The sequence below is a fragment of the Podarcis pityusensis genome (genome assembly GCF_964106645.2).
Source record: "Podarcis pityusensis genome assembly, chromosome: 3".
Classification (NCBI taxonomy): Eukaryota; Metazoa; Chordata; class Lepidosauria; order Squamata; family Lacertidae; genus Podarcis; species Podarcis pityusensis.
Genome location: NC_138026.1, coordinates 93,654,255 through 93,679,077, shown reverse-complemented (window position 1 = coordinate 93,679,077; position 24,823 = coordinate 93,654,255). Strand labels below are relative to the sequence as shown.

Genomic DNA, 24,823 nt, shown 5'->3' with positions numbered 1-24,823 from the left:
TGGGATCGTTTCACGCGCAGCCATAAAATGAAAGAACAGGAAGATAGATAGATAGATATCCCTCTCCCAATTACACCACATGACATGCATTTATGTCTCTGGCACATTTATGAGGAGCGAGGCTTCGCTGTGAGAGCAACTGCGTAGGCATGTTGGGATCAATGGAGGGGCGGCAGAGGTAGGAAGCAGCTGAATTCACTGGATACCATAAAACTCTACGAGATACATGCACGATAGGCAAAGGAAAGGAGGCTTAAGTTTAGCAGGACACTCATGACTGCAGCTGCAAGATATTATGCTAATAACAGGAGGAGACTAAGGCTCCCCAAGTCATAAATGTCTATAATTTGTATAGTCAAGACAGTGCGATGAGTGCCCTCCAGGGTAGAGCACATGGCGGAGAAAATAGCTCCCGAGTGAGTGAATGTGAAACAGTAGATATCCTCTAAATTAGTTGCTTCTATTTTTATTTTTGCAATGGGAACATTTTTGTACAGAAAAATATGATACAGTGGAACCTCGGTTGTCAAACATAATCCATTCTGGAAGACCGTTCGACTTCCAAAACGTTTGACAACTGAGGCGCAATTGCCGGTTGGCAAAATCCATTGAAAAAAATGGAGAAACACACCTCAGAAGCCATTCGACTTCAGACGCGCGTTTGAAAACGGAAGCATTCACTTCTGAGTTGTTGGCATTCGAAAGCTGAAACATTTGACTTCCTAAGCATTCACAACTGAGGTTCTACTGTACATGGCATCATAGCAGCCAACTCCTAGGGGCCACTGCCATTCAAATGATGTGCACGCACTACTTCATGTGATTGATTATGTGTGGTGGGGCTAACCTGCCCCCCATATTTTATTCAAGTTGGCACCCCTGCATAGCATTCTCTTTTGCAGCAGCCGCATTGCTCTTAGTATTCCTTGTATAGTATTCTGTATATGGTTTTTCAAAGGCCAATAAGCAAAATACTAGACATGTATCTTCAGAAGTAAGTCCAATTGAATTCAGTGGGAATTGAATACCTCATGTTCATCATCTTACTACAGCACTCAAATTTTAAGAGCTTTCTGAGTTGTTCTAAGGGAAAACAGAGGCATGACAGGGTTAAGGGTTTTTTCCCCAGGTCAGAGACAGAGCTGCCAGATGGAGAGTTATGAGCTTCAAAACCACTGAGGCAGCCACCAAGGTGTGTAAGCATAGCAGAAGGGACATTCCTCTGTGTCCACTGAGCAGCCATCAAGGGGGAGGAGGGGGCTACACACTTTGCCCAGGGGGAGATGTGCAGCTGCGACTGAAGAAGGCTTGGAGAGAGATAGTCTGCAGTGGCTGGGGAAGAAATGCGACTTTCTGAACTGTAAATTCAGAAATGCCAGCAGATTCGCATGGTAAGCTGATGGGGCTGGAAGTCAGGAATGCAACAGGGGCCAAATTTGGAGTGAGGGAATCTTGGGGGCAGGGGGTGAAACTCACTACCAGCACCGGAGCTGGCTTGAATAACCCACATTTCCCACAAGGCCCCAGAACGATTTTACCTAATAATGCACTGACAGTCTTGAAAAAATGGGACCACTGCTTTTCCCCCAGTAGCCCCTGCCAGAACAATAATGCATCACCACATTATGCTGCTGTAATGGCTTTTAAGGGAAGGGGTGGCACCAGTGTGGCTGCTATGAAAAGCTCCTGCAATTTGGAATGCAAGTGAGCACCATCACCTCTCTTGTGCTGCCTCACTGACTTCTACTGACAAATCCAATTTCTTTCATGATACCTTTGTCATTACACATCCAATCATTTTTTCCTGGCTGCCAACATCTGCTTTGTGTTGCCCCGAATAAGCATCATAATCACCGTCATTATTTATAGTAATGTGCTAAACCGTAAGAATAACCCATAAAGTATTGAAAGGGTTACCAAACACCTTCTGTAGTTTGAACAAATCCTTAGCTTAATATAGGCAGATGTTTAATAATGTACCTGTATCATGATTATTAGAAAGAATTTGTCCAAAGGGCCTCCAGAAAGATGCATTTGCGAGTCAGGCCATAAAGTTGAAGATTTGAACTATAAAGGATCGTTTTCAAGTGTATCATTGACTCTGCATGCAGATTTGTGTCCTTAATCCTTGTGTTTCATAATACTTCAGTTGGCCCAATAAAATGGTGTCACATTAATATCCAGAACACCTCATTATCCTATTTTTTTCTCATGAGAACCCCATAAAACCAAGCAAGCAGTTTCCCCATGACCAAGCACCACAATTGAAGCACTGTAAATATATAGGGGCACTTGGCTTGAAGGGAAATATAAAGGATATGAAAGTGTTTGATCTGCTCACACTTTTCGTTATTGTAATTCTCTAGAGAAGCCAAACAAGTTGCCATAAAGTGTGCAAAAGTTGTTAAGGCTGAGCTGAAAATTCTTAGAGGAAGAAATTTGGCTCAGTGTTTGTGTGTCTGCATGTGAGTTCTGCCCCCAGATCACCATGGGGGGACAATGACTGCTATCTCCCCCACCCAAAGCCCCCTGACAGCAACTCTAAGTGATCATAGAATCATAGAATGCAGGAATCTCAGCTTAAACATCCATGACAGATGGCCATCCAACCTCTTTCTAAAAACCTCCAAGGAAGGAGAGTCCAACCCCTCTTGTGGGAGTCTGTTCCACTGCTGAACAGCTCTTACTGTAAGAAAGTTTTTCAGAATGTTTAGTTGGAATCTCTTTTCTTGCAAATTGACAGAGCCGTCTTTCCCATAGGGCTTAGTGGTGCGTCGCGCCAGGGTGCCAGCCTCTCAGGGATGCCCCAGCAAGTGGGGGAGCTGCGCAGTTTTGCTGGTGGCCTCCCCTTTCCCGGCACACCCCCCCAGCTGTGCCCCACCAACCATAAGGCTGGCAGGCGCGCAGCTTCCCTCCCAAGCCTCTGTGGGGATCGTTCTCCTCCTGGGGAGGCTTGGGAGGGGTGCAACTTCACTCCCAACCCTCTGCGGGGATTGCTCTCCTGCAGCAGCATGGGGGAGAGTTGTGGGCCCCCCGTATAGCTGGCAGTGCGCAGCTACGGCCACCCCAACATTATCCGTGGTAATTGGGGGGTGCTGGGTGGATATTTGCACCCTGGTGCTGCATCTGCTAAAGATGGCCCTGCAACTTGAAACCATTGCCTCAAGTCCTACCCTCCAGAGCAGGAGAAAACAACCATGCTCCCTCCTCCATGTGACAGCCCTTAAGATATTTGAAGATGGCTATCATATCTCCTCTGAGTCTCCTCTAATCCAGGCTAAACATACCCAGCTCCTTCAAGTGCTTCTCATAAGGCTTAGTTTCCAGACCCTGGATCATCTTGGTTGCCCTCCTCTGCACACGTTCCAGCTGGTCAACATCCTTCCTAAATTGTGGTGCCCAGAACTGGACACAGTATTCCATTTGTGGTCTGACTAAGGCAGAATACAGTAGAACTATTACTTCCCTAGATCTGGACACTATACTTCTGTTGATGCAGCCTAGAATAGCATTAGCTTTTTTTGCTGCTGCATCATACTGTTGACTCATGTTAAACTTGTGGTTCACCAAGACACCTTTTCACATGTACTGCTACATGTGTTCCCCATGCTATATTTGTGCACCTGGTTCTTCCTGCCTAAGTGCAGAACCTTACATTTGTCCCTATTGAAAATCATTTTGTTAGCTTGCACCCAACTCTCCAATCTGTTAAGGCCATTATGAATTCTGATTCTGTCTTCTGCAGCATTAGCTACCCTTCCCAGTTTGTTGTCATCTGCAAATTTGATGAGCTTCCCCTCAATTCCTTTATCCAAGTCATTTATAAAGACGTTGAACAACAACAGACCCAGGACAGAACCCCGAGGCACCCCACTTGTCATTTTATTCCAGGATAACAAGGAACCATTAATGAGTGGGTATGGTCAACCAGCTACAAATCCATCTAACAGTTTCCTCATTCAACTGAGACTGAGATGGTGCAGTCTTAAGATGCCAACCACGTCTTCTAAATTAAGGGGGTCCACGGAAGCCACCTCCCACCCCAAACATCTAGAGCTAGAATTGCCAAATACATAAATATTCTGGTGCTGCAGTTGCCCATTCTAAAGTTTATTTTGTCCTTTCCCCAGTATTCATTGGATCTTTACTGGATACAGCTGGATGTTATTAGAGTAGGATGGAGAATACCCAGGTTCAAAATCCCCATTCAGACTGTATTGCTGGTTGTTTTATTTTTATAATGGATTTTAGGTTAAGGCTTTAATTCTGTTTTTAACATTGAGAGCAGCCCTGGAATCTCCACGAAAGGCTGGATGCCAGGGTGGGAGGAAGAAGGAGGATGAGGAGGACAACAACAACAACAGCAGCAGCAGCAGCAGCAGCAATAACAAAACAACATCACTGGGTAACTTTTGGCCAGTCGCCATTGCTCACCGTTACCTAATTTACGTGGTTGTAGTTAGGATAGACTAGGATCAGATACACTTCCCAGAGGAAACTCTTTCTTCTTTTATCTTTTCACTAGGAGGAAAGGAATGATTTTTTATTTCTTTTGCCAAATTTATACGCTTCTGTTCCATTTAGAGAGATTTTACTTGTTTTATAATTGCGATGGTTTCATCTGTTTTTAAAATAGTATTTTCCCTTGCTGTAACCCGCTATGGGATCTTATGGTGAAAGGTGGGGTGAGCAATCTTAAAAATAAATAAATAAATACTATAAACAAATAGGCGGGGAGCAGCCACAGTTCCTCACCTCGTTTCCTGATGCCATCTCAGAAGGCTTCACTTGATGCTTCCAACATCCTAATTAAGGGCATATCGGTGTCCCTCTGGGAGTAAGTCAGTTAACACATACCATACGGCATGTCACTCGCAAACCATTCGCCCCGAGAATGAGAAGAGGCTGGTGAATTCCCTAGGAAAGACTCAAATGTACCTGTTAATGGGCAAAGCATTAAGATGAGTGGGGACCCCTCAGTTAATGATCTTAAGCTTCCAGGAAATGTCAGAACCAAAGACCTGTTTATTTATCTAATGCCCTTTCCGGTATCACATTAAGACTCCCTTCCCATTTGAAAGCGCTCATAAGCAACAGAAAGTAGTTGCAACTAAATGACTTAGCTCTCAACAACAATCTTATAAGCATTTGGGAGGGGGCTCAGAGGGAAGGGAGGAAAGCGGAAAGGAAACGTAGTAAAATTAAAAGGTGCCACCAGCTTTCTGTGAATACTGTGTTCATTGATCTTTAGATCTGGGTTGAATGAAAATGGCCTCCAAAAGTTCTCCACATTATTTATGGGCCGTGAGATGTTTGGGGTTGTGGGGCTCTTAATTTTGGAGGGACTTTGAAACATGTTCTTAAATACCACATGGAGCTTAGTCTGGACTATGGAAAAGGGGCTGATTTGTCGAGATGGGTCAAAAGCATTGTCAAGCTGGAGTTCCCAAGAGTGAAAGGAGCAGGAGATAAAGGAAAATACAGCTATAAATATGAAGAAGAGCTGCGGAAGGGACATGGAAGGGACTTAAGGGCCTCGGACATAAGATTGCCAGGTTAATGCGCTAGATTGATGAGATAGAAAGGACTGACAAAACCCGGGACCAGGAGGAAGAGACGCTGGATGAAGATTGGATTGTTTCTTTTTTGTTACTTTTTTATTAGGATTGTTTTATAAAATTGATGAATGTTAGAAAAATGTTGGAACGAAATTATTTGGCTTTAGCAAAAATGTTTAAGGAATTATGTAAGAATATTATGGTTATGAGAAATTGGTAAAAATAAGATTTAAGTTTTAAGCTTTAAGGTTTTTATAGTAAGATAAGATTAAAATAGAGTAAGGTAAAGTAATGACAGAATATTATGAAGTATGGAAAGGATTTGCTGCGACAATTAATAACCAGGATACAAAAAAAGGGAGGAGGAGGAGGTCAAAGAAAGAAGGTAATGACAGTTAAGGATTTGAGAATATTGGATTTGTTTTTAAATGTTTGTGGTATATTTTTATTTTTTGAGCGTGTTGTGTTATTTTTTGATTTTGATTTTTATTAATCTGTATTGTTTGACTGTGGTTTGTTTTTTCTTTCTCTTTTTCTTCTTTGTTTTCTTCTGTAATTCAAAAATTTTCAATAAATATCATTTAAAAAACAACAACAAAAGTTCTCCACATTATTTGAAGCATTCAAGGTGGGGCGGGTGGAATTTTGTCAGATATTCTGGTGATATGAAACAGGGAGAGACTCTCAGACATTTCCCCCTGGAAAATTCTCCTCTGAGAAATTCAGGCTCATGTATTGTTGGATTAAGCTTTATTTTCAGTTCATATTGGTGGACGAAGGAAGCCATGGCTGATATAGGGGAACCGGAAAGAGTGAAGGGGCACCTCTGTTGCTTCCTTGAACAATATTAACATGAGATTAAACAATATTGAGACTGGTCCCACAGCTGGTGAACTTGGGCAGACCATTTCACTGAATGTTCTCCAGGAGAAATCCTCCCTACAGTTCAGGAGAATATCCAAAAAAATTTCCCCGGGGGAATTGCTTCTTGTCGGATGTGCCTGAAAGGAGGATGGAGAGAGGTATGTTGTGTGTGTAAGATCCTTTGATTTTTATCCTGACTGCAATGTAAAAAGGTGAAAGTCCACTCACTTTTGCAGCTGCCCCTGCCCACTTCCAATATGTGGCCTCCAGAAAGTTGTCCACAAGGGCTCGAAAAGATTTCCCACCCTTGCTATAGAAGAAGGGTGGATTCTAAACATTTAAAATAAAATAAAACAAATAATAAAACCAGTTCAAACTGGTATGCGTAGGATTAGCAAACATCACATAAGACAGGGACCCTGTACTTTTAATAGTTGTTTTGGTGAGGGGGGGGGGGAAACCCCCAACATTAGGCAAAAAAATCCCTCCAATGCACCACTTTAAAAACATCCAGGCTTCTTATCCTCCATCACATCTGATGACCTCATTGAAACAGACACCGAACATTAAAATGGCCTCAGTCAAATGATACATCTCAGTTGAAACACAGACACACAGTTTGGTGAGAGTTCCAGCTTATTTACTTACAATTAATTATCATTATTTAGGTTTACACTCACAGAATAATGGGTTTCAGATATGAAGGAGGGAGGGGGCAAACAGCTTTTGTTTTGTTGAGTGGGGACCGGTTTGTATGTGTGTGCATGAGCTGTGTGTGTGTGTGTGTGTGTGTGTGTGTGTGTGTGTATTTCATCTTTACTATGGATGCGGCAAGGATTTGGTTTCCTCACTTGTTTCTTTAGCCTTAACCAATTTAAACACACTAATCTTTATTGTCCTGAGAGTGCAGCACACAGTAAAAACCGAGGCTCTGATCCAACACCAACAAGAATCGCAATACAAAGCCTTCGATTAGCAACAGTGAAACAGAATTATGCCTCTTTAAATTGCTTAAAAATAATAATACAAGAAGCAATTCTTCCAGAGTAATATTTAGACTATTTATATGCTGCCAAAATCAAGTAACTGATATTCCATAGGTACCCAGAGTAAATTGTAGGTAAAATGTAAACCGTAATGTCAACATCAGTAATATTTCTCTTTTTCTGTTCAAGAGCTACAATGCACTACTGTTCAGGATGTGCTTGTGTGCTTCTCATGGGCATGTGGTTGGCCACTGTGAGAACAGGATACCGGCCCTTGAATATCTGAGAAAATTCTGTTTGCAGGTTGAAACTCTTGTGCCCAGAGTTATGTACACTTAGGCTGAGGTATGCACTCTTTCCTGTGAGTAAATCCCATTGAACACAGTGGAGCTTACTTGTGAGTTGATATCCACAGGCTTGTCTTGTTGAACTGTCACTGAGGAACAAGCTTGAACTGCAGAGGTTATTAATAGTGTTTTAATCCGATTGTTGTCAGCGCACATGGCATTTTACAGAATTCCCTTGGCAAAAAAATAAATAAATGATTAGTTCCATCACCCAAAGCAGCATATAATCCCTGCCCTTGAAACATGTCAAACACCTCAAAATTATTAATTTTCCCTATTTCAGGGAAAAACTTGTTACTGAACCTCACACTGAAACATAAGCTGGCACAGAACCCAATAAAAGAATAAAGAGGTGATCAAAAGTTTATTGACCTGCTAATAGTAAAACTACAGTAATTAACTGCAGATGGCAGAGGATCTATAAAGTTAGCCAACATGCTTTGGGACATTAAGGCTGCAACCCTATACCCATTCTTACCTGGGAGTAAGTCCCCTTGAGGTCAATGAGGCTTACATCTGAGTAGACATTATAAGCTTGCACTGTAAGGGATGTATGTGTTTAATTACAGTTTTACTGTTTCAGTTAATATGCTGTTTTCATTTTATTATATAATATACCACTGAGGTATTGTTTTATTATAATTCAACTATGGTTTTACAGCAGATACCATTTGCCCACTTCTGCAGTCCTGGAGTTGAAACAACCCCCTGCCCCAGTTCTCCCAAGCAAAACCAGAAGACAAATATTCTCCAAACAGAGTGAATATTTGGTCTTCAGCATTGATCTCTGCTGTCTGAAATGGAAATGTAAGAATGTAAGAACACAAGAAGAGGCCAAAGGGTGATCTATCACAGTATCATATTGTTGCAGGGGCCAACCAGATGCCTAGGCAAAGCCCACAAGCAGGACCTGAGCACAAGAGCCCTCCCCTCCCGTGGTCTCCAGCTACTGGTATTTCAGGAGCATTGCTGCCCCTCACCATGGAGAACAGAGTATAGATATCACAGCTAGTAGCCACTGATAGTCTTACCCTCCATGAATTTGTCCAATCCTCTTTCAAAACCATCAAAAATGGTGGCCACCACTGCTTCTTGTGGGAACAGAATTCTGCAGTGCTGTGTTTTGTCAGTCCTGGATTTTACACCCCAAATCTATCTATTTATTTACTTCATCTTTCAACAGAAATCTCTCAGTTTACAAGTCCCAGCAAAAAAGCAATCAATATAAGAAATGCAATAGGAAAGCCACATTCAAAACTAAACAACACTACTGCTAAGAGTCACAATCAATCACCACCATCATGACCACAGGATTCTGGTTATCGGGTTTTGCAATGACCTAGTACACATCTGGCCGATATAGTGCCCTCCAGATGTAGCTGGACTCCAACTCCCACTGGCTCCAGCCAGTATGGCCGTTGGTCCGGGATGATGGGAGTTGTAGTCCAACCAAGTTCAGGAGGGCTCCACATTGCCTACATTTAACTAGCAGCTTGTTCCCCTTTCTGATCTTCCTTTCACACCCACTTGATCTCGTGCTCTTTCTTCTTGTATCTCCTTTGCCTAGGAAAGTAGGAAACAATGAAATGAGAACTTGCCTTGGTTAGCTTCAGTTAAAAACCGATATAAATGATTTGGTGAAAAATGATACTTTGGAGTTATGGAATCCACCCATGTGGCCATTCTTGGTGTGTGTGTGTGTGTGTGTGTGTGTGTGTGTGTTGAAATACCCTTCCTGAACAAATATGTGGGGTAGAAACAGAATCATAGCTGTCAAGTGTCCCTTATTTGAAGGGACAGTCCCTTATTCCAGGGCCATGTCCCGCTGCTGTCCCTTATTGATGGATGTCCCTTAAATGTCCCTTAAATGATGTCCCTTAAATTTCAAAGGAAGCAGCTCCTCTCCCTCCCTCCCTGCCGGCCAGGGAGGAGGGAGGCTCCAACTGTGTTGCTTGGCTGTGTTGCTCACCCAATAAGAATTCTAAGAACGATTGGGGGGTGGAGCTTGCATGCCTTGTGTGTGGCTAGTTAATGCAAGCTGAGGGGATTTTTGAATGCTGGACGCCATTTTGTTGCACGTGCTGCTGCAAACTTTGCAGTGCAAAGCCAGGCCGGGGAGCCATCTTAAGTTGAGACTGCATAGGCCTTGTGGTGCATGTGATTCAGATTCTATTCAGTTGAACCTCTGGTTACAAAGTTGGTTGGACAGTGTTCTCGGAGCTACCAGCATGAGTTTGACCAGACTGCAGGAGGACAGGAAGACTGGAGTGCCTGGAACAGGTCAGGCTGCAGGTCCCTTATTTTGGCTGCTGGTCCCTTATTTTCAAGGCTGCTGGTCCCTTATTTTCAAATCTGTAAGTTGACAGCTATGAACAGAATGTGGGCAGGGCAATCTCATTCATACTCGCAAGAACATTCACACAAATGGTTCAGCACTCCCCCTTTCCTCTCCCCCCCCCAAACTGGCAAAAAAATGTGACAACATTATTATGATGAACAGCAGAATAAAAGCAGAATAAAAGCACGTCAAATTTATCTGGACAAAATGCTTGTGCTCAATTCAACATCAAAATGAATTATTTGTTTTCACATCATAGGGGGATTTTCTTTAAGTACGGATTTGCAATGGGCTGTGTAAAAACTGACCACCTGAATCATTCTTAGTTGTCATTGCTGTGAAAGTGGGAATCCTTGCTAACCCGGGGATAACACTTTGCTCTTTGGGAGCTGGTGTGGTGCTGCTGCTGCTGCATGCTCTCAATAGGCAAGATCCGATACTCTCCCAAGCAAACCCTAGACTGACCTTTGACTCTTCCTCTGAAATATGACCATAAAAATAATGAGTCTGTAAACTGCTTTTGGCAATTACATCATTCCTGGAATGAAAGGACATTGTCATTAGCATGCGGCTTATGGACACCAGCTTGCTGGGCTTGGCTTGCAGCCAAGCTGGGAAAGGGAGCTGGATTTAAAAAACTGACACAGGTTCAATGGGATAATTAGGCAGGTTTTGTTTGAGTTTGTTGATCTAAATGTGCAAGAGATTAGCCTTTCCCCTTTCAGCTCTGGGTAATGATCACAGCTAACAGGTGGCAAGCTAATGGCAGAACATGAAAATAATACTTTGTTTCCTGGTACCTTTCTTTGTTGTTTTTCCATAGGGGATTTCTTCAACATCTTCCAACCAACAGACAGCATTTGGCCGTCCCCTTCATATCCTTACTTCCTTCTTGCTTTTGGATAATTTCTTTTTCCTATCTGGAAAAAAGAAAAACACCATCCATTTCAATTTGCAGTTTTTTAAAAACACACGCTCCAAAATGCACCCCCAAATGACAAATGTTTACGAGATGGTCCAAGGACTGCCTTTAATAGTTTAAACAGGTGTGAGGAAGCTTTGGCCCTCCAGATGTTGCTACAACTACAGTTCTCATCACCCCCTGACCACTGGCCATGCTTGCTGATGGGAGTTGTAGTTCAGCAACATCTGGAGGGCCACAGCTTCCCAGTGCCTGTTTTGAAAGTTCCCTCCACAAACACAGATTGCAGCTGCTCTAAGCAGCAAGAATGGCCAGTTGCTACCTGGACTGGACACAACCAGGTAGGGCTAGGAGAGAGACTTGTCTGAAACCTCATAGAGCTGCTGCCAATCAGTGCAGACAATACTGACCTAGATAGACCAATGGTCTGACTTAGTAGAAAGCAGCTTCCTATGCCACAAATGCCACTGGAGTGATGGGACATGCCAATATATAACACCTTTCCCAGGGATATTGTACAAAAAATACATCGTTTGTTTGTTTAATTTAAAAATTTTCTGTTTTACAATTTAGAATATTCATTTAAACAACCTTAAAATATCAATGAATTCCCATCTTCTCTCCCCATGGTTCATTTTGCATAGCATAAATCCCTGCATATTTTATATAAACTAAACCATTCAGTATTCCATCATTACTTCCATCAAAGATTATTTACACTGTTGAATTTATCTTAATGCTGCCAACATTTTCAGTTGTATGCAATTCCCCCAATATATTCAATAAACATTTTCCAATCTTCTTTAAAAGAATATTCTTCTTAGTTCTCTTATTTTGTAAGTTAAATCGGCAAGCTGTGCATATTCCATCAGTTTAAGTTGCCATTCTGCTTTGGTTGGGACCTTGTTCGTTTGGGGCTAACAAAACACGGGCTGCCATAGCGGCATACATAAATAACTTTTTTTGACACCTGGGAATTTCCATCTGAATTATCCCCAACAAAAAGGACTCTGGTTTTTGGTTTTGGAAAGGTGCTTTTAAACATTTTTTTCAATTCATTATCAATTACTTCCCAATAATCTTTTACCCTTTTACAGGTCCACCACATATGAAAGAACATACAAAAAGATACATAGTTTAAACCAACCTTCACCAGCCTTCCAGAGTGCCTTCCATATGTTTTGGACTACAACTCCCATCAGCCCTAGCCAGTGCAGCACTGGGCTCGTGAAGATTGATTTAAATATTCTGATGGTTTGAAGACTCTGGTATTTAATCCCAAAGCTTTGACAGTTCAGTCATCATTTATGGGCTATACAGTCAAATTCCACTCAGCCAACAGTTGTTTGCCATCCTGCTTGCAGCTTACTTTCAAAGATCTGAGAACCATTATATCACCATCACCCTGGAGCCTTCAGGCCCCTAAGCTAAACATGACCAGCTCTTCAACCTTTCTTGCTATCTCTTATCGTTGCTGCTCTTGTTTGGGATGCTCAGCAGCTTCTCAAATTGCACGGGCCAATGTTGTGCGCAGCGCTCCGGCTTCTGGGCCATCGCCAAGTCCTGTGGAATAATATATTCCTAATACTTAGATACATGTGCTTCTGATGAAGCCCTCATAAAGATCGCTTTCTTTTTAGAGTAATAATTTATGTGTCGCGGTTGCCAAAGGCCTTTGCAATTCTTACCACGCTTAAAGCCACAAAGAAAACCTGTAGGTGGATTAGGAGGAGAGAAGAACCCCTTTCAGGCATTCTTTGAATGTGTGAAGGGGAAGGGAGGGAGATCGATTGCACTGACCTCCACACATTCATCTGAAGGTCGGGACAAAGAGCGTCGTTCTGCCCGGACACTGAGATCCAGCACCGAGGGCCTTCTGGCGGTTCCCTCATTGCAAGAAGTGAGGTTACAGGGAACCAGACAGAGGGCCTTCTTGGTAGTGGCGCCCGCCCTGTGGAATGCCCTCCCTTCAGATGTGAAGGAAATAAGCAGCTATCTTCTCTTTAGAAGACATCTGAAGGCAGCCCTGTTTAGGGAAGTTTTTAATATTTAATGCTGTATTGTTTTTAACACTTGATTGGAAGCCGCCCAGAGTGGCTGGGGAAAACTCAGCCAGATGGGCGGGGTATAAATAATAAAGTATTATTATTATTATTATTATTATTATTATTATTATTATTACATCACCTTTCCCCAACCTGGTGCCTTACCAATTGCTGGAAACTGCAGGAGATGAGCCACTGCCATGATCCAGAAGGTTTTTCTTAGATGCTTTGGACTGCAGTTCCCATCATCCCTGACCATTGGCCATGCTGGCTGGGACTTGGAGTACACACAGGGTTCTCTTAAGAATGTAAGAAGGTGCAGCAATCCTAAACTGAGTGATGAGATTTCACCCACCACTGATAGCCATATCTATATGTGTTCACTCACCACACATAAAAGAAGTCCTGTGACACTTTCAAAAGTGTATGGCCACATCAACCTAGTTGGCTTAGTCTGCCCCATTACTCACCTCAGCACTCAGAGAACAATAACTTACATGCCAATACAGATTTTAATTCATTTGAATTTTTCGCTCTTTTGACAAGGCAAGTATATCCTGGTGTTAAACCACAGGATTTTGGGTTCTTAAAGTAGTTCGTGCCTTCCATCATGTTCTCAGGTACTTTTTGCTCACCATGCAATTGTCAAAAGCAAAAGTAATAACCAGATAGAGAATGAAATAGGGAGACTTCCAGCTAAATATAATGTGATGGACATGGTTTGAATGTATACTGTTGGAGTTATTCCAAGGCTATGTTATGTGAAGAAACAGGAATAGCTGATTCTTAAACAATGTCTACAGTTACCAAAAATCACAACATGGGAAGATAACTGACTCGTGTTGCTTTGTTTCAGTCCCATAGGATTCTCCCACAAAGAGAAATTAATACCATCAATTCTGAATTATGCTTTTAAAACTCCCGCAGTTTAGAATGAGGGGTGAATAAGCTTAGAATGAAGGTTCAAAGGCACCTTCGTGGTGAGAGAAAATAGTGTGAAGAAGGTCTGTTAAGGCGGAAAGAGGGAGAAAACACATGCCACATCTTATGTGCTATTTCCACCTCAGGGTTTTCAACAAGAGCCCAAGAGATGGAGGAGAAATTTGACCTGGTCTGCATTTAAAGGTGAGTCTACCTTTGGCAAACTGCAGGTTTGGAGGTGAGGCAGATCACTGATGCCACTGGGTGCTTGGGGAGGGGGTGGGATATTTCTTTGGTGAGGAAGTGTTAACGTCCCTTCCTGCACACTACTGTTCCGATCCTGCTGTTGAAGGTTGGGGAAAGATATGTGTCTCCATCAATGAAGCATTCAGCACCATGTGTCATTGGCCTCTAGAATCCTGGACAACCCTCCTGCCTCCATTAATGGAGAACGGCAATGACTAAATTGCCGGATGGGAATCTGAACACACAAGTGGTACAGCTGAATATGCTGGAGAGTCCACAACCAGCAGCTGAGGTTGAATGCACTGGTTGAGGAGCTTTGACATAACACATGGAGAGTGAAGGCATGAGACAGATGAGTTCCCAGATGTGTATTTTGCAGATGTTCTTCCCCATGGGTCTTGCTGATGAATGGAGGATCCCAGCTGCTCCCTGACAATGAATACACAGGTACCTTTCAATTTCGAATGTGTATTAATGTACAGCTTCTTCCACTATCTGAGGCTACGGTGAGTGGTTGCTGCTCACATGTAATTAACTGTGCACAATAATAGCTTAGAAGCAACCAAAGCCATTAATCTGCTCAGATCTGTTCGGATAAAGAGGGGATTTATTAATCTAGAATCTTCTCACTTTCTATCCATTACACATAGCCCCTCTTCTTAAAGAAGGCTTTGCCTGCTCGAAAACCTAAAACCATAAATATCTTCCACTGGGAACTCTAACAATGGTTTGAGATTTGGTCCAGGAAATAAATAAGCACCAGGTGTTGCAAGCAGCTTGTTTTAGAGGCCTCTATAAGAGATTCCGAAAAATCCTTATGGTGTCTCTGATAATATATTGCTTAATAATGTCGTCAGCTCCCTATACTTCCCCTTTAGAGGAAAATGATGGATGGTGATTTTATTTTACATAATGAAGTCATCCAATGATCTCTATAGAGGATTTTAAAGCAGCCCTACAAGGACACCAATGTAAAAGAGGCAATAAAGAGGGAAAACGGTAAATACTAGTTGATTGGATCCAATTGTCATACTCAGGAGGCGACCCACTGAAATCAACTAGCTTAATTCCATTTATTTCAATGGGTCTACTTCAGAGCATTTTTTTTTTGGGGGGGGGGTGTTTCTACAACCCTGTGTCTTTTAGAACTGCAAGGCTGCAATATGGAGATTTTTGCACGTGAAATGTGAAGTTTTCCATGGAACTGGCGATAGGGGGGAGGGGGTCTATAAATAATTCTACTAAAAAGATGCAATCTCTTCCTCATAGAGGAAGAGCAGTTTAATTCCAAGAAATGAAAAGACTGAGCACATCTGTACAGTCAAATTAGATGCACTTAGGCTCAATGAATGTGTTATACTGAATGCGTTGGCCGGGGAAGGGGGGCTGCAGGCGTGATCCTGTTCTTTCCCATATACACATCAACTGTTCTACAATATAATATGTGTACAAGACCAGAGTAATCTTGAATCAGAATAAAAATAAGCATGGAAAAGCAAATGACAGCTTTTTGATCCAAGATAGTATCCAAAATCCCAGCTTTTTTCAGGGACACAGAAAATTAAAAACATGATTTGGTGGACATTAAGCTTGATTTTCTCAGTGAAGTCAACAGGGCTTTGAGGCTGCAATGTTGTCCCCACTTACCTGGAGCTACATTCTAGTGAAGTCAATGGCACTGACCTCCGAGGATTGTGCAGCAAATTGCTTGCACCTTAATTATGGAATCCTCCAGCCACTAAAGTTAGTTCTGCAGAGCCAGTTAAATGCATAGGACTGTACCAATTGTTGGGCACAGGTATAATAAATTTCCTGAATGCTTAATCTTTGGGCCAAATGAAATGTGATGTTAATTGCATGAACATGTGCTTTTTTGCAGGGCTTTTTTTTTCCAGCCGGAACTCACTGGAACTCAGTTACAGCACCTCTCAGGTGTCCGCCACTGCCATTATAAGAGAACTCATGGTGAGTTCTGGCACCTCTCTTTTAGAAAAATAGCACTGCTTTTTTGTTTGTTTGCAATGCCAATGGAGGCTTAGCTCCTGAGGCAAATAGTAGTTGTAGAGGAGGGAAAGGGTTATAATCCCACTGTCTCTCACCTGTATTCCCAGTGCTGCTTTCCCTCACCCTTCCTGATAGATACACACTAACACACTCTGCATATGACTTACATTTGTGCAATTAATAACACCTTTATTTTGGCCAATCCACCCATCCCTAGACTTTCTTTCAAATAAATTTAAATAGGATTGAACCATGAGGCTGCAATGCTAAATATGCTTTTCTTGGAGTAAGATCCATTGAATTTAGTAGGATTTACTGCAGGATGAAAACACATAAGAATGCACTTTTGAACACTCAGGTGTTGCGCGTACTTAACAAAAATCTCTTTCTTCTTCATGACAGAGTAACTGAAGGTTGTGTTTAAAAGAGCACTGGAGTTTAAAGCAGGAATTAGACACCCATTAAATGGTTTAGTAATTATTTTATTTTATTTGCTTATTTTCGTCAAAGGAGTCCAGACTGTTTCAATTCAGATTCTTTAGTTCATGGGTCTTTTGGTACCACTGTGTCTCTCTGGTTGACTAATCTGGTGGGGAGTACATTTATTTGAAAAAACAATGCTTGAACATCCAGGCATTGGACCTGATGCCTATAAAATATTTTCGTTAGGTCTGGAGCCTCTCAGGGGTAAACTTACAGGTGCTAAAGACAGAACAGCTGCAACAAGTGATGGATTTAGGGAATGGGGCTGCATTTTAAAAACCAAGATGACCAAATGATACATTTTACAATCAAAGGCTCAGCTTATGTTAAAGATTAGAATGCCTTTATAAATGTTTCTCTTCTTCCCTTGGGGCTTTTAAAAATCAGCAAAAGGGCAGCTAACTCAAGACTAATGACCAAAGGATGTGTCTATTACTTGCAAATTTCAGACTCACCGAAAGTGACAGGATAAACTGATCAACATACACATGTATATGTATATTGACCAAATTCATAATAAATGGTTCATATGAGAGCTTCAAGCTAATGATATGAGATTATTTTTTCTGAAAATTCTGAGATTATATTTTTCTGAACATTTACATTGCTCTCTTCAATGCCTAATCAAGCAACATATATTATATAATATATAACTATATGTTACATTATATTATTATATATATTAAAATATATAATAATATATTATTATTATTATTATTATTATTATTATTATTATGTTATGTTATATTATTGTTATATTCTTCTTCTTCTTATATTGTTATGTGCCACCCCAATCTCCAAAGCAGTGCAAGATCCCAGAAGTCCAGGCACTTACCTGGGGTTCATGTTTCCTTTGCAAATGGAAACACAGTGGAAACTGTGGTGTCTTTATCAAATATATGGTCTATTTACACATATATACAATCTGAGCCTATGATGCTGGGGCTTCCAGCTTTACACTCCAAGAGGGACCCACTTCTCCCATGGCCACAGTCCTAGGTTCATCCTGTCAGCCCACATGGTGCTCCGCTCCCCCATCCTCAGCTTGCCATGTTTAACAGGCTGACACTTTTCAGCTGGGTCTCATTTTTTGGAGAAAATCTGCAGCCAAAATGACAATTATGTTTACTGTATAAAGGGGTTAAGCCTCACAGAGAGCTGAATTCCTAGAGAGGACACCTCTGTGATGTCATTTCCTGGGGAACTTAGACAAAGGATTTTAAGCCCTACTATTTCCTCCTGACCTCTTTTTCGTTTGCCTGTTGATGGGGATGGGCATGTTGTTTGCTCTCTCCAGAAAGCAAGCAGTATCTTAAGTACTTAAGTATGTAGTAAGTAACTTATAAGTATCACTGCACTGCCTGCTTCATATTCTTCACTGTTTCTATGCTAAATCCTGACAAGACTTAACATGTGAGTAAACATTTAATGATTGTAATAAAGGAAACTTTGTTTGAATTTTGTGTATGTTTGATCATTTCTGCTGTAAATTTTTGTAAGTGTAAATAATGTTTATTAGTACTACGATGGTTTGTAATTGCCTTAGATGGTTTCCCAATGAAGAATGTTTAGAAAGCATAGAAACATTTATTAATAACCATGTATCCCTATTCACTTGAAACCAACAGTTGCTGGTCTCTTGGCTGAGCTAATAGAGATTAGCTGAGCTAATAATAGATTGCAGACCAATCTCTCCCTCTGCCATCTATTCCCTGCTATAAACATCAGAAGGACACCCATCACTCTCTGCTTGTGCTCCCTTCTTGGTCTACTGTCTGTAAGGAAAATGATGAGTGATGTATATGGTTGGGTTAACTCAGCATGTCTGTTCTTATGTTTGTAAGAATTATCCCCATGCAGTTTAATGGCAGAACTTCAAGAGAGAAACAGCTATTTATTTATTTATTTATTTTGGAGGAGTGGGGAAGAACCACATTAGTAACATCAGTCAAGCTAAGAAAATGGTCAGCACAAATCTGGATATTGGACTGTTAGCATTATTTTTTTTTTCATTTTGAGAAAAATCACATGGCTTGCCTAATTTATTTCTGATTTTTCTTCTTTCATAAATAACTGTTGTCAAGAAAGCAAAGCCCAACTGTATATTTATCATGTTGGGTTTTAAAAAAACCCCACCAAAAATGCACATAGTAATGTCCTTATATCATATTCTTCCAAAATTCTTTTATGTACTTTATAAACACTATTAATCATGCAGAGCACATGTTGGTGGTGTTAGCTGAAGCACGCAACTTGGGTTTGGAAAGTTTGGAGTCATAATGCTTTTGATTGTAAAGTCAACATCTCTCCATTTACCCTATCAAAACAAATGGCTAACTGGCCTCCTTTTTTATTTATTTAAATGCACCACACACACAGAGAAAGAGTAGTTTTTCCAGGAGACCCCATGTGTTGGCTGAATCTGATATCAGCAAAAGGAAATATGGAGCAACATGCATAACATCAGAAAAAGCTGAATGGGAAGGCTCAGGAAAAGTATTTCCTTAGACTACTTCAGGATTATTTGATAGATGTATTTCATTGACTCTTGCCACCCGCCTTAAGAGCGCAGATACATTAAACAAATGCTAAACAAATAATAATACATATATAAGGAAATGTCAGAAGAATGAAGACGACGAATGGACCCATGCCAAACTACAGAACAGAAAGAAGAAGAAGAGGAGTTTGGATTTGATATCCCGCCTTTCACTCCCTTTAAGGAGTCTCAAAGCGGCTAACATTCTCCTTTCCCTTCCTCCCCCACCACAAACACTCTGTGAGGTGAGTGGGGGCTGAGAGACTTCAAAGCAGTGTGACTGGCCCAAGGTCACCCAGCAGCTGCATGTGGAGGAGTGGAGACGCGAACCCGGTTCACCAGATTACGAGTCCACCGCTCTCAACCACTACACCACACTGGCTCTCAGCATTTCTTTTGTACAGGATATTCTGAGAATCCACAAGCAGTCTTAAGAGCCCCTCTCACCACATCCATTCTCTTTCTGCCTTTCTCTTCTGGAATTACTATTATTGATTTATATACCACTTGCATTCTAAAACGACTTCTAATCAGTTATAAAATATCCATACACAATAAAACAATTACATCAAAACATAAAATATATGCCAGAATAAGCCCACTATAAAGCATAATTCAGAGGGATGCATAACCAAACAGGTGTGCCTTCAAGAGCTGGCAGAATGCCGATACTGATAGAACCTCCCATGTTTCAGCATGGAGGGCATTCCACAACACTGGTATTGCCAGTGACAAAGCCCACCTCTGTGATGCCACAAGTCAGTAGTAGTAGTAATAATAATAATAATAATAATAATAATAATAATAATAATTTATTACTTATACCCTGCCCACCCTGGGCAGCTCCCAACAGAATATGAAAAACACCTAGAATGTTGTTTTTGTTTCAAACATTGCAAATTGTGGACAAAATGGACTGTTTCAAGAGGTGGCAGAGAGATATTTCTAGATTTGTCTGGCAGGGCAAGAAGCCCAGAATAAAATTCAAAATATTAACAGATGCAAAGGAAAGAGGTGGATTTGCCCTGCCAGACCTCAAACTTTATTATGAATCAGCAGCTTTTTGCTGGCTGAAAGAATGGCTGCTTCTTGAAAACACTGACATTTTGGATCTAGAAGGCTTTAACAATGTATTTGGATGGCATGCATATTTGTGGTATGATAAGGTCAAAGCACATAAAGCATTTAAAAACCATATTGTCAGGAAAGCATTGTTTAATGTCTGGATAAGATATAAGGATTTATTGGAAAATAAAACACCAAGGTGGCTGTCACCGATGGAAGCGAAAGCTCTGAAAAAGCTCAATATGGAGGTCAAATGGCCGAAATATTGGGAAATTTTGGAACAAGATGGAGATAGATTGAAACTGCAGAGTTTTGAAAAACTAAAAAACAAAGTGCGAGACTGGCTTCATTATTATCAGATAATGGAGGCATACAATTTGGACAAGAAAATCGGCTTCCAGGTGGAAAAATCAAAATTAGAAACAGAATTGTTAGAACCCAAAACTAAGATTTTGTCAAAGATGTCTAACTTGCTGTTGAAATGGAATACTCAGGATGAAACGGTGAAATCTGCTATGATTAAATGGGCACAAGATGTTGGACATGACATAATGTTTGCTGACTGGGAACAGTTGTGGACCACAGGTATGAAATTCACGGCATGTAATGCCTTAAGAGAGAATATTATGAAAATGATATACAGGTGGTACATAACCCCAGTCAAGCTTGCAAAAAATCTACCATTTGCCCGATAACAAATGTTGGAAATGTAAAGAAACTGAAGGTACATTCTTTCACCTTTGGTGGACGTGCCCAAGGATTAAGGTTTTCTGGGAGATGATTTATAATGAATTTAAAAAGGTATTTAAATATACCTTCTTGAAGAAACCAGAGGCCTTCCTCCTGGGCATAGTCGTCCAATCGGTGTTAAAGAAGGACAGAACTTTCTTTATGTATGCTACAACAGCAGCAAGAATACTTATTGCAAAGCATTGGAAGACACAAGATCTACCCACACTGGAGTAATGGCAGATGAAAATGATGGACTACATGGAATTGGCGGAAATGACTGGCAGAATCCGAGACCAGGGAGAAGAGTCGGTGGAAGAAGATTGGAAGAAATTTAAAGACTACTTACAGAAATATTGTAAAATTAATGAATGTTAGAATGATGTCAGATTGAAGTTAAGTGGTTTCTAGCTGTAATGGTATAAAAGAATATGGAAAAATTGATTTTTAATACGTAAAAATTTAATGTTATAATATATCAAGATTAAAGATCAGGATTAAAAAGGAGGGAAAGGAATTGCTGGACTAACAAATTGAATTGGAATACAAAAGAGGGTGGTATGAGGAGGTCCGGGAAACAAGTAAATGTAAGAGAAGTGATGAAAAGATGGAATTGTTTTTAACTGTTTTTTCTTTTTTTGTATTTTGTATTTTGTATTTTTCCTTTTTATTGTTAATTTTCTTATTAATGTAATCTTTTTCTTTTCTTTGAAATTTTAATAAATATCATTAAAAAAAAAACACAGAATATGAAAAACACGATAAAACATCAAACATAAAAACTTCCCTAAACAGGGCTGCCTTCAGATGTTTTCTAAAGTCAGATAGTTGTTTATTTCCTTGACATCTGATGGAAGGGCGCTCCACAGGGCGGGCTAAAAAGTGTGTCACCAACATGAAAAGTTTGGAAAGCTCTGCTCTAAACAGCGTTTCTCTTTCTGTATGCTCCCTTTCAGACTGCAGACAAGGGAATAAGTATCTGAATATTCTTCTTATAAATAGCCACACCCCTCCCTGGCCCTGCTTTGCAGCCTCCCTGAGTGTTTTTGCTTGGCTTGTGCTCTGTAACTTGGACAAAGCCTCTTGCTTGAATGTGGAATGTGGGTGGTGCCATTTTGTCACCTCAGGTAGCAAAATGTCATACCCTCCAACATTTCTCTGATGAAAATAAGGACGTCCTATTCCATCATCATATTAACAATAATTTTATTATTTATACCCCACCCATCTGGCTGGGTTGCCCCAGCCACTCTGGGTGGCTTCCTACATATATAAAAACATAATAAAACATTAAGCATTAAAATACTTCCCTTCAGATGTCTTCTAAAGATTTTATAGTTACTTATCTCCTTGGCTTGGGGGGGTCACACAACTCTATACCCTCCAACATTTCTCCGATGAAAATAGCCATATCCTCCCAACATTTCTCTGATGAAAATAGGGACATCCTAAGGAAAAGTAGGACATTCAGGAATCAAATCAGAAACTGGAACAGCTTCTGTAAATCTAGGACTGTCCTGGAAAATAGGGACACTTGGAGGGTCTGAAATGTATTGGGTCTACCTGACTATCTGCTACAACACACTCCTTCTTTCTTCAAGGCAAACTTCCACACCTAAGCACTTCTTGTCAGAATGCTTTTATGATTCTAAAGTGCCACTGCATAGGAAGAAGAATCACAAGAATATCGTTTCTGCACATACAGCAGAGATATGTTTGCCCTCACTTCCGGGGTGGCGCCATCGGCAATGGCAGACTCCCTCTGAATTGGAGGGACTAGCTCCGCGGGAAACGGGTCTTCTCCGCTATGGCGAAGCGGGGACCCTTTCAAAAATCACAGGCGGATGAAGCCTGTGACCATGGGACTCGGCGGGCACCTTTAGCGCCCCCCCAACTCGCTAAGGAACCCACTAACGGGCTCCGAAGTGAAGAGGGGGAAGTGGCGCGGTGCTGTGAGTCAACTGCTATTTCCGTGGAGCGAAGCCGCATAGCCGTTGCCGGAGAGCGCTGCCTTTTTCCTGGGACAATTTGGACTCTAAAATAAGCACCCGTGAGTACTTAGACTTTGAACAACTGGACATTAGATGGGGACTTGCGAGCAGAAAGGAATTGGATCTTAAAAATCTATTTCAATTTGGTATGGAACGGGAAGGTCTAAACAGGAAGTCAGCCTTCCGTTCTTCTGTAGACAGAATAAAGCAAAGACAACGTAAACTAGAGCTCAGAAAATCGCTTTTAAAGGATTGGATTTCATCATTTAAAATTGTGGAACCCCCCTTCGACAGCAGGAGAAGAAGGGGGACCTTTTTTGGACTGTTTAAAGTGAGTTTAAAGTAAAGCAACTTTCCTACGTCCTGATCCTGGAGCGGGGTGTCAGGACTGACGTATGAAGTTCATTGACCAGAGACAAACGTTTTTGACAGATAGCTAAAAGAAGAGAAACATAGTGATTCCACTGTTTCCCTTCGCATTTCAAAGGAACAAATATTGACAAAATATCTCAAAAAGGGAAACTTTGTTGCAAGATCAAATAGAAGTTTTCCTCCTAGAGGGAGACTGTGAAACTGTAACCAACTCCAGGGAGCCGGCAGCTGTTTACAGATTACAATCGTGGGAATAGGCATTTGACCTTGCAGGACAATGTATTCAGAAGCTTTGTTGTGTGCTTTCTACAAAACAAATGCCCTACTGGAACAGTTACATGAGAAGGTGAATTTGATGACGACTTCGACTAGAAATTTTGAACAGGCAGTGGGAAATTTTGAACAGACAGTGGGTAAATATGTGGAGCCCACCCAGGAATTAAATCAGGAGTGTGTGTTCTGACAGAACAGGCCCAACAGGAATATGAGTTTTCGGATTTGACAAATGAACTTGGAAAAAGCCAGATTTGGAAAGAAAAAGTTTGGTTTGGCTTGGAAATGGGGGGCTGGATTGACCCCCCTATGCTGGGATGTTTGGACTTTTCAAATCTGGCAATGGGCCGTGAGATGTTTGGGATTGTGGGGGCTCTTAATTTTGGAGGGTCTTTGAAACATGCTTTTAAATACCATATGGAATTCAGTGCTGAATATGGAAAAGGGGCTGATCAGTCGAGAAGGGTTAAAAATATTGCCAAGCTGGAGTTACCACGAGCAGGAGACAAGGGAAAACACAGTTACAAATATGAAGAAGAGCTGCGAAAGGGACATGGAAGAGACTTGAGGGCCTCGGATATAAGGTTGCCAGGTTAATGGGCCAGATCGATGGGATAATAAGGACTGACAAAACCCGGAACCAGGAGGAAGGGACGTTGGATGAAGATTGGATCTGTTTGTATTTCTTTTTTCTACCATTAGAATTGTTTTATAAAATTGATGAATGTCAGAAAAATGTTGGAATGAAATTACTCGGCTTTAGTAAAGATGTTTAAAGAATTATGAAAGAATATTATGGTTATGAGAAGTTGGTAAGGATAAGATTTAAGTTTTAAGCTTTAAGGTTTATTTTCTTTTAGAAAGATAAGATTAAAACTGTTTAGGGTAATGTAATGACAGAATATTATGAAATATGGAAAGGATTTGCTGGGATAATTAATAACTAGGATACAAAGAAAGGGAGGAGGAGGAGGTCAAAGAAAGAAGGTAATGACAGTTGAGGATTCGAGAATAATGAATTTGTTTTTAAATGTTCTTAAATTGTATTTTTTTTTGTTTTTTTTGTTTTTTCCTGTCTTTTTTTCTTATTTTTGAATTTGTATTTTTATTTTGTATTTTCTTCTGCTTTTATTTTATGTT

At 40.9% G+C, this 24,823-nt stretch overlaps 1 long non-coding RNA gene across 3 annotated transcripts in view; it reads right to left on the bottom strand.

Moving 5' to 3' along the window:
* Nucleotides 1–6,535: 6,535 nt before the first annotated feature.
* LOC308474230 overlaps nt 6,536–24,823 on the bottom strand; it is a 47,499-nt gene continuing 29,211 nt past the window's right edge. For 2 of the 3 annotated variants that reach the window (XR_013984588.1, XR_013984590.1), the window contains exons 2-5: nt 10,894–11,013; nt 7,804–9,318; nt 6,651–6,752; nt 6,536–6,559 (exon numbers count right to left, since the gene is read on the bottom strand). This is a non-coding gene — a long non-coding RNA (uncharacterized lncRNA). The remainder of the gene's footprint in view (nt 6,560–6,650; nt 6,753–7,803; nt 9,319–10,893; nt 11,014–24,823) is intronic. The other variant, XR_013984589.1, reaches the window with a different exon arrangement.